The following is an 11043-nucleotide window of genomic DNA, read 5'->3' on the forward strand; positions in this document are numbered from 1 at the left end:
AATGCCTTTGCTGGAATATTTCATCTGATTAGTACTAACAATCCCAAAATGAAAATGGGTTGGCTGTAATTTAAGAATATAAAGCTTTAAGTTTCATTTCAGACATAGCAAAGGTATGTGTACTATAATTTATCTTTTTAATGTATGTGTGGGTGGAATATGTATGTAGTATATACAAGTACATGCACACACCAATTGTAGTCCACCCAAGATTTGTTTCTTGGTTACATGGCTGCAAAGGGTGTCTAACCCAGGTGGAGTGGTCATTGAGAATTGGTATCACACTAAAAACAACTATTAAGGAAGGTAATGGGAAACTACCGCAATTATTTATTACATGCTACTATAATGGACATAGATCCTGTCTTGGTAACAACGGGACTCAGCCGAATTAGTCATGTGTTTTACCTGGCAATGGGAGAGGGAAGTCTTCAGTAGTCATTAACTCATGAAATCCTTGAAAAGATAATGCAGAAGCAGCACAGAAAAGTAGTCTACTAGTTACAATTGGGACTTTGAATGCACAGACTATATTATACACAGGGAAAGTAGAGAATATAAAGAGAGAAATGCAGAGAGGAAAGATAAATACTTTGCAAAGTGAGATAGAAGGATAAAGAGAATTAATGGAGTGACATTCATTGAGTAATGCACAGAAGAGAGGAAGAGAACCAGCAAGGGGTGGCAATCAAATAGAAAGGTAGGGAGAAGCATGGTAAAAATAGAGCAAGTGATGGATAATCTTGTTTATTTTAAGTTAAAACTGAACCAACCATCTCAATAATTTATCATATGCTACAATGATGGACTTAGGTCTAAGAAGTATGATTCCCAACAACAACATGGCAGGAACTTGGGTACCATGAAGCAATCACAGGGAGGTTGAGGTCAATAGGATATATTATCAGGTAGAGGACATAATTTTGGGTGTTCCTGGAGGGAAACATTTGATATTGAAGGGGGATTGGAATGCAACAGTCGGTGAAGAAAGAGATAGCAATGTGGAAGGGGGTATGGTTTATAGATGAGAAATGATTTAATGAAACCTATTCAAAAGCTATGGAGTTCTGGAGGGGAAAGGAGTGAATCATTATGAATACTTTGTCTAAACACAACAAAAAGGCATAGGTACACATGGAAAATACCCAGGGATTCAGAAAGATATCAGTTTGGCTATATTATGATTAGGCACAGAATAAGGAACAGTGTGATCAATTCCTAAAGCTTCCTGGAAGCAGATGCAGATTTAGATCTGAATTTAATAATAATGAAGTATAGCATCCAATTCTAAAAGATAAAACATGGAAGATATTGTAGGAAATGGAATAGAGAGGAAAAAAATGGGAGCATATCAAAAAATGAATATCAAAAGCTGCAAAAAAACTAGAGGGACAGTAAATGGGCAAAGGACAAAGAAAGAATAGATAATGGATGAGATGATTAGAAAGATAGATAATGTTAGGAATTGTAGGATTTTATGTACTGAGTTAAGTAGAAGGAATCATAAAGTGTTTTCATCAGATCAGGATTAGTTTATATTCCGTGAAAGGGAAAAGCAGCCATACAAGTATGTGAGTACTTAAGAATATATGTTAAATTTCCCACACAGGTGAAGTTGTCTGGATCACCAATAAGAGGATGGAGAGTAGGGCAAATGACTAGTTTTGGGAATGATCAGTTTGGGTTCAGGTAGGGGAGAGACTTGTGTGATTAGGTCACTAATGAGTAATGAGGTCACTATTAGGGAGGAACATGAAATAAGATCAGGATGTATTTTTGTGTTTTGCAGATTTCAAAATTGCATTTGATTAAGCAAATTGCTTAGAATTGATGAATATATGATTGCAGAAAATAGGAGTAGATTGGAAGGATAGGAGAATTATCCTAATCCTCTCCATGTATCAGAGTGTTCAGGTATGAGCAGCTGATGGAAAGTCAGGATGATCAGTGCTAGAAAGTGAAATAAGACAGGGGTGTGTATTAACACTTACAACACTTTTGTGGGGTAAATATTAGAGGTATGGGATGAACTGGAAACAGAAATAAAATTTGGTGGATAATTCATAAAATAAGTTAAGTTTGAAGAAAATGAAGCTTTAGTTTGTCAGCCAGCCAAGTAGTTTAAAGCATTGCTGAGTGAATTGTAAATTCTGAGCTGTGAAAAAACAAAGGCTACACAGTTCTCAACAAAGAGGAAAGCTGAGTCAAAAATTATAGTGAGAGTTCATGGATTTGAGTGTGTATATGTAACAGTTAATTGGAAGTCCTTGGACACTGGAAGTGCTTCTGACAAAAATGCTCAGAGTAGTGGGGAAATAAAAAAGAATACATTAAGCAAAGAAGCTTTCAAAAAAAGAGGGACTTGATGACAGAGACATTGAGGAAGGATGGTGAGATATGGCTCATCAAAACTTTGACAAGGAGAATAGCATTGTATGGTGTGGAGACATTATCGCTGGAACATGATGATAGGCATAGATTGGAAGCATTTAAAATGTTGGTGTTGAGAAGGATGGAAATGGTGAAGTGGACAGAAAGGAAAAAGAAAAAAAGTGCTAGGCATACGCATTTGAAAAAAAGAGGTTTGTATGAAGATATCCAAAGTAGACAGAGAAGATGGATTCAGAATGTTTTCATTAATGATGGAATGTTGAAGACTGTACTAGAGGGGAACAAATTAGGCAAACAAGGAAGGGTTAGGAATAAGATAGGCATGTTGAATAGAATTAAGGGAGGAAGCAAGTATGTGGAATTGAAGAGGGGAGTATTCTATTGCCTGATATCAGGTTTTGATTTATTAGGATAGGCAAAGAAATGTATTGTTGTGCCACTGTACACTTTGTGCCCATCCATAACCTACCAAAACCAGTAGAATACCAATAATAATAATGTCATCAGGACGTAGTAGTCCAGTGGTTAGAGTGATGGACTATAGACTAGAGATCCTGGATTCGATTCAGGGTCATGCCTCTGTGTACCTCCAGCTATACCCAAGCTGTGTGATTAGAAGTTTCACGGAGGTAAGCCTTTTATTTCTATTCCATTCCGAGAACTTTTAAAACTACCCTCGTAGCACGTTCTGGCTGATCAACTTCACCCCATAAATGTCAGTGAATCAAATGAGCTGGCCTGTTTGCGAGTTTTGGAGAGGCAATTCCCCCAGCTCAATCCGGAATCAATGTAAATAAAACCACGCCGGGCAAAGTTCGCGCAGAAGAAGATAACGAAAAATGCCGAGAGAGCACTTGTATTGTAAAGTTAGTCTGTGGTAACGATCGGCATTACTAAGCATATGGTATGGAAAAAGCCATTCTTGATTTTCTTTCGTCTTCCCGAGAGAATGGATGCTAAATATCCCGGAGATGTTCAATGAAGAGAATCCAGTAACCAGATTACAAAATGATTTTACACAAATTTTAAGTGGAGAGAGAAATTTGTAAATGAGTATAAGGGTCAATGAAACTCAATCCTGACCAAGAGATCAATCGCCGTAATCACCATAATCATTCATCCTTGGATAAAACTATCTCAGCAGTTTTCTTATGACGATTTTTTTTCAAATATTCACCTATGAAGAGAACCCCGAAGTTCCGAATACCGAGATCGCATCGTGCACGTTCAGCTTTATCGCCAGGAGATAGGGCGTAATAAATAGGAGGCAACAAGTATTTTGTAAAAAAACGTCAACCTGGACCATTAAAAACGATATATATTTTCCCTGAAAGTTAGCAAAATGGATTTTGCAGCGTTTAATTAGAATATATGTATAACCAATAATGTGATTTCTAAACTTAAATTTTTAGATTTATTATGTAACTTTTAAATATAATTGTAACATTTATTATAGAGTTTCTTATCCAGAGTCTAGATTTTAGCAAGCATTTCCTAACAGCACTTTCTATTAAAATAAACTGCAGTTTAAACATTTTCTAAAAAACAAATTTCACGTACCCAACAGGATACGCATGACAGCTTCAGTAGCCGCTAGCGTAGGTTATGACATTCCGCTGAATCCACTAAGTCTACATACCAACTATTCGCTGCTAAGAACATTCATTAGGATTTTTGCCATGAATCGACACACACCAAAAATGCCATTTTTCGTAAAAAAACGTATTGGTTCCTAAAATTATATAATTCATGTAATGAGAGAATTCTCACGATGGATGGTGGATGATAAAAGTATTGCTCGAGAATTGAGAGTCCTTCCACTTTTTATCACAGTTCGTACACAAAAAGGGAGAACGAATGTATCTCTAAAAAATCGCACCAAAAGCATTATCAAAGCTGTTTGTGCAATGAACATCAACATATGCCACTATGCCCGTAAAAAACGACTTGTTTTTTAACAATTTACTCAACTATGTTCCCGTCTTTTTCGCAGTCCCTTTTAACTTTTCCAACCAAAGACGACGGCCTATAGCGGAAATCAGAAAGATGATGGTTGAGTTGACAATCGTAATCAACTTTGCTGCTAGTATGCAAGTTCTTAATAAGCATTTCCTGAAACACAGATTTCTTCAGCTTTAATTTCTCTAGTTCAAAAACCCAGGTCATACTTTTCATCAAAAAACCTAGATTGTAAAAAAAACTATGGTACTTGAGGTGGCGCCTAAGGTAACGCCACCCAACGGCTGAGGCGATTCTACTAATCTAAAACACCGTTCCCCGTACGGGCGTCATGAAATACCTACTTCTCAAACTCCTCTGGATGCTTCTATTTCACAACGGTAAAAATATGTTTGTCGACACGAATATTAAGAGCAGAAGGGATTTCGCCAAGTCGGTAAGATCATATTAAAGAACTATCTGATGAAGATATTAGACAACCAAATATAGAAATGGATAAAGTAGGTAATGCTGATGAGGTTAGCATAGGTGAAGTCACACTTCAATCTGAGATAGGAGAGACAATATAGGAAATCAACACGGACAAAGTTTTGGGGGCAGATGTCTCTTCAGAACTAGCATAGCCGAGAGTTCAGAAAACGTAAATTACAAGGGGCCTTAATCCTTAGCATTTATTAAAGAAGAATTTTAACTTCAGACTTCGTCTGATTAGTAATTATTCCAACAAAAAAGGCAAAGCAGCAGACTGTGAGGTATATAAATCCATGAGTGTTCATGATTTCGCACTCGACAAAGGTAGCACTTGGCATCTTCAAAAAAGGTGGAGAAGAGGGGAAATTGATAACTATTAGAACTTCAGTTTGGGCTAAAAATGGCAAGGATAGGGTAATGGCATAAAAGTAATCAGATCGCTGTTCGACAGGAATATGGGAAACAGCCAGGGTGTAATGTTCTGCTTCTTGGAGTTCTAGAAGGCGTTCAAAAAAGTGAATTGAGGCGATGGGACACATTGTAGAGGATAGGAGAAGACGCAACTTCTCGAAAACTGCTTATTTTCCGTCGCCTGAAGTGAAGTTAGCGGAAGGAAAACCGAGATGGCAGTGACAAAGAGCTTTCCGAAGTCATCGGTGTTTTCAATTTGTTTCCACATGAATTGGTATTCGAAGTAGGAATGGTTCGTAGGAATATAATTAGGAAGGGAACTCGTTAAGTAAAATTTGCGGTGGATCAAACTTTTCTTGGTCAGTCAGTTAAGGGATTGAAGTTGTTGCCAAGCACATCAAAGGATTTGTTCACAGAACTGATAGGCATGCTGAGAGAATCAATAATAAGAAAGTATAGGTATGAAAATTAAATTATATTCTCGAGAAATAAAAAGACTAGGTTAAGCAACAAATTCGGAGAGTAGTTAGTTTATTTATTTAGTAAGTTAAAAGGCAAAGTTGATAAAAGTAATCGGACGCTATAAGAATTTAGGTAAAGAAGCCTTAGCAAAGAGGATAATTGAAGGTCGTTCGCACAGAATGGTATCTTACGCAATCGGTAATTGCCGTTAGCGTCAACTTGCGCATTGCATGGCAAATGATGCCACAGTTGCGGCAAATCAAATGTGCTGAGCATAGGTTCTCAATTTATTAATATTTTTAACACGATACTTTATTCATACGAGTTCTCTATTGTATGACCAAGGATAAGGACTTCATGCAATACCATATTGCGTTAATGAGGTCAATTAAAGGCTTTTTATTGGCCCTCTGAAAGGTGAAATGAAAGAATAGTCCCGGAATCATCTCCCATTGCAGGTTGCTTATAAAAACATGTTTCATTAAAAATCTTTTCTTCCAGGATGGAGCTGATTTACATTACTGATAAAAATGAACTGATGACAACTATGGAATATTGATCCTTTTGAAAGTGGCCACTTTCAAAAGGATCATAAAACACTTCAATATCCGCTAATGAACGTTTCATCAATTTATCGTACTAGATTAAATTTGAACTGAACCAGAAAATTCAATCCCTCGCTATATAATGGTTCAAATGATACACTAAAAATTCAATTACGTACTTTCTTTTTTAATGAGAAAAATAAATACGTACCGGTGGAAGAACGATATTTCTAAGTTCTACGATGCTCTATGGAGTAGATTTACCTAGCCAGTTTTATGAACCCGGAGGAGGAAGATGGAGTCCGCTGAGATATGGATGTTGAGGTGGATATGAGAAATTAAAGCGAGGGACAAGACAACGAACGATTATATTCGAGGAACAGTCACGGTCGGACCTGTTCATTAAAAGCTACAGGAAAGAAGGTTAAAATGGTTTGAACAAGTGATGCGGAAGAGAAGAATACGCGGGGAAAGTAATAGAAAACATATAAATAGTAGAAAAGAGGAAAGAAAGCTCAAGCTAAAATAGGAAGATAAGTAGGAAGAGGATCTAAGGGTGACAGGGTAGAAAATAGAGGACTCTCTAGATTGAGATACGTGGAAAAGAAGGTTCAAAGATGAGAACCTCGATCTAATAGACATGGGATAAGATTACGAGAATTAAGAGGCTCCCAGATCTCCCATTCGGTTTTAATAGTTAATTGGAGCGGTGTGCTTCAACTTGAAAATGCCAAAATTCACTTTTAATTTTAGAACAAAAGAGCTGCCTGCTCATGAAGGAAATCATTAAACGAGTTTATTTCAAGTTCTTTGGCTACTCTCTGAGCCTACCATTTACGATAGTATCTCATTCATTTTTTTCATTCATTAATGGGGTGATTTGAGTTAGTATGCATGAAGAGCAGCTATTGTGCAATAAATTTTTCTCGCCCGAGATACGTAATCGCTCTGTTTATCGGAAGAATTTCGGAGTCGCATGATAAGATCGCAGTTTATATGAGACCAACTTGAGTCTCACCCAGTGCAGTGGCGAAGAGGGAAGTGATTCAGAGATAACCGTCAACCCGTGAAAGATATGACAAGTTTTTCCGTTAACTGAGCGGATGTTAAGGTAAGAACATAAAGGGTATTGCATATGTATAGTCAAATACAACAGTTCCAAGTTCGGTTAATTACAAAAATTACTTTCCATGCCAATTAAATTATACCGAAGTGTACCTTAGTAGAAATTCCAACAATCTGGAGCGGTAGCCCGGGAACCGGATTGCACTCACTAGCATGGCCGACTTCCAGTTTTGCTATGTCACATTCCAGCCGTACCGCGAGTTTCGATGCGACTGTATACATTTTAAGGGTTTTTCCTTCAAACGCAAAAAATTTCTGAGAGTGAACAGGTACACATTTTTCTGTTTCAAAATGCTTTTAATAAACCCTGTATTATTTCGCGCAATCCTTATTTTTAAAAAATTACCAATTTTTTAGGACGTACATGCATTTTATTTATTGATTATCACATTTGCTTGTAAGCTCTATTCTTTAAGTAATTTTTCTTAGAAATTCTACATTTTTCGGACGCAATATTTGGCTGTTTATTCATAATTATGGGCCGAGTTCGAAAACACTGGCTGTGCCAAAACTTGCTGAACAGTCATTGATCGTGATAGAAAGTGGTAGCTAGAACATTAGCAGTAATTGGGTTGGTAGGACATGGGTAATGGCTTCGAGTTATGAATACAGCTCTTCGGGAAACGTGCTTAAGGGTTGACATCATTTACGCCTCCGCACTAAAAGGGTCCATTCTTTTCATCTTTTTCTGCTGTTCCTAAACTCCAAAAAGATCAAAAATAAGCTCCAGTTGAGAGTCACCCACAATTATTGCCTCTAAGAATGCCGCTTATGAAGAGATGGACTTATCTACGTAAATATACAAGCAAGCAGGACCGCTGTGCTTTTGGCTCTAGGGATGTTAGGGAAGGCCTTCTTGTCCTCTCAAATTTTAAGGGGCAATATTTGCATTGCGATCAATTGTTTATTTTTACAGGACACTAAAATTGAAAATAATGATACCAAACTTTATATATTACCCTATACATTTCAATAGAAAATTTTAACGGCGAAAATGAAAAAATGCAAATAATAACGGCTGTGTCATCGTCAAAGTTTGCTGGAAACTTTCAAAAATAAACAAACCTTGCTGATCTCACAGTAACGAAAATAACGCAAGCGAAAAAACTGCCCTAATCGATACCTCATATTTATATTTCCTAAGGCCAGGGCTCCCAACTAAGCACTTATAACCTGGTGGATCCTTGCAATATATGAAAAAGAAGAGAGAATGATTGTGGAAGCAATACTTCTAATCATCCTCCTCTTCCTTCTGTGGTGGCTCCTGCTTGCTAAGCCCTCAAGATTTCCTCCCGGTAAGTATATACTTTGTACATTCATGGGAAATAATATTTTTTGGACAAATATCTTTTGATATATATAACTTATTTCTACCCATTGATTATTAAGAGATAGTTCTGGCAAACCATAAATAGAGTGACAAAGTCATAGATGTGCAAGAAGTAAAGATTGGCGTCAAGGCTATTCACAATATAAGAAATGTCAGAATGTGATGAAAATCCCTAAATTTCTCTAAGCTTGCACATTGCACATGAGTGACTTCCATGCATTGTTGCGAACAAGAGTTTTTTTTCAAAATTACAAATATTTTTTTGAAAAAGATGTCTTAATTTGTTTGAATTTCTTTTTTTTTCAAAATGGCAATTTTTGAAGCATGTTTATTATTAAATATTGATATTATTAGATAGTGATTTCACATGAGATAAAAAATTGGAAAACAAATGAGGTAATTCTAGGCATGCCAGGAAAGAAGATTGGGTTGTTGCAATAAATTAAAAGGGATCAAGAAAAGTTAAGGCAGAGTATTTTGACTGGAAATGGATTCTTAATGACTGGAATATAAGGAAGAATGGATTAAAGCTAGTTGGATGGAATGAATGGAGGAGGAAAATACATAGAGCGAAAATTGATATATTCTAGTACTTAATATTGTGTTTGAGGGTACTGAACATTATGTTAGACTGGACTTAGAAATGCAGCTTTGCATAACACCACAGTTCACAGAAAACTTACCCTTGGCATTGCACTACTGCTGATAACTACTTTATATTCCATACTTTACCATTTCAACTATATATTATGAATTCATTAATCCAGTTTTCAATGACAACCATGAGGTGAAAATTATTAAAATCTGTTTATAATTGAGATATAATCATGCTTTGTACCTAGAAGGACTCTACGCATCAAAACGGCAGGAAAGGTGGTTTTCAGTGCTGCATTTCAGTAACTGTATTTGTTTTCAAATCAAGATCACCTATTACGCTCCCAACCAAGAAAATTTTACTGATCATTGCTTAGTGTTTCCATATATCATATATTAAAACATAATTCCCAGAGGACTGGGCTCATTTTAGTCTGCCTATCTGAATAAACCATCACTTTGGAGAAAATGTGAGTCAAAAAAGTGTTCACTGACTAGTAAACACTATTTACTGAACAGCACATCCATTCCAAAAGGTTCCTATTGCTTTGGAACTTGATATAGCCACTTGTCAAGGTGTGCTTGATTTTATCGATTAAATATACTTGGAATTGTTATTGAACATTCATTTATATTGACCTAGCAAATTATGAAGTAAAAGATTGATATTCTTCTGTAAGAGCTACCTCTGGGTATCCATAAATTATTAACTTAATATTTTCTGGTGGAATGGCCTCTTTTATTCCAGCAGGACCAAATAAATTACAGTGATATTTTTGGCATCATCCGCATCTCATGTAACATCTATCAATAAAAAAATTTAAAAAAATCGTCATGAAATGAATGTGCAACTTTAATCTAAGGGGCATAGTAGGCAGGAAAATATATAACCCATCAGTAACTAGAGAAAGCCAATAAATATGTTACAAACATTACCAAGACAAACACAAGAGCTTTCACAAATATTTCATTCATTGTGAATGCTTGTAACCTTCACTCTACAGTCCTGACTTTGCCCCCAGTGATTTTCATATGTTCAGGCCCTATAAAATCATTTGGGTGGTTAAATTTTTAAAATGAAATGTAATCCACGAGGTTACTTATTAGCTATGATAAAAAACAAGACTTATTTGCTGCCAGCTATCAAGGATTTGTAAAGAGATGGAATAAGTGTCTGAATGTTAAGGGTGAATATGCAAAGGTGAAATAAAATTCAGGAAGTTGCTTTCATCATTATTGCCTCTATCCAGTTTTGCAATTTATTTATTGACTTATTCTCATATTTGCTGATTATGGCTACAAGGACAAGCAGAGGGCAGGTAGAGGAAACAAGGAAGGTGAATTGGAAAGGTTAACAGCTAAGATAGACAGGGTATATTATCATTTTGAAAATGGTTTGTCATCACCATTTTCCCCACCAAACTTTTTTCTTTTAGCAATCCTATCCTACTCTATATATGCCACACTGCTGTGCTAATCTATCTTCAAGTTCAACTTAAAAAAATAATATTAGTAGTATTTAGGAGAGGCAACCGGCAGCTAACATCATTTGTGACATTAAGGATGGACAGAAAAGGATGAAGGGTGGAAGGAAGGTTAAAATTTCAACACCACTAGGCCCTCTGGGTGGGAAGCCAGTATGATAGCCACTGCACCATTTTGATCCCCAAAAAATAAATCTCTGCAATAAGACATAAACTGGGGAACTTTCTCTTTCTACCAGGATAACAATAAGAGATGAGTCATGTTGGTCTT

The sequence above is a fragment of the Hetaerina americana genome, unplaced genomic scaffold, assembly GCF_022747635.1.
Source record: "Hetaerina americana unplaced genomic scaffold, ioHetAmer1.1.p SCAF_8, whole genome shotgun sequence".
Classification (NCBI taxonomy): Eukaryota; Metazoa; Arthropoda; class Insecta; order Odonata; family Calopterygidae; genus Hetaerina; species Hetaerina americana.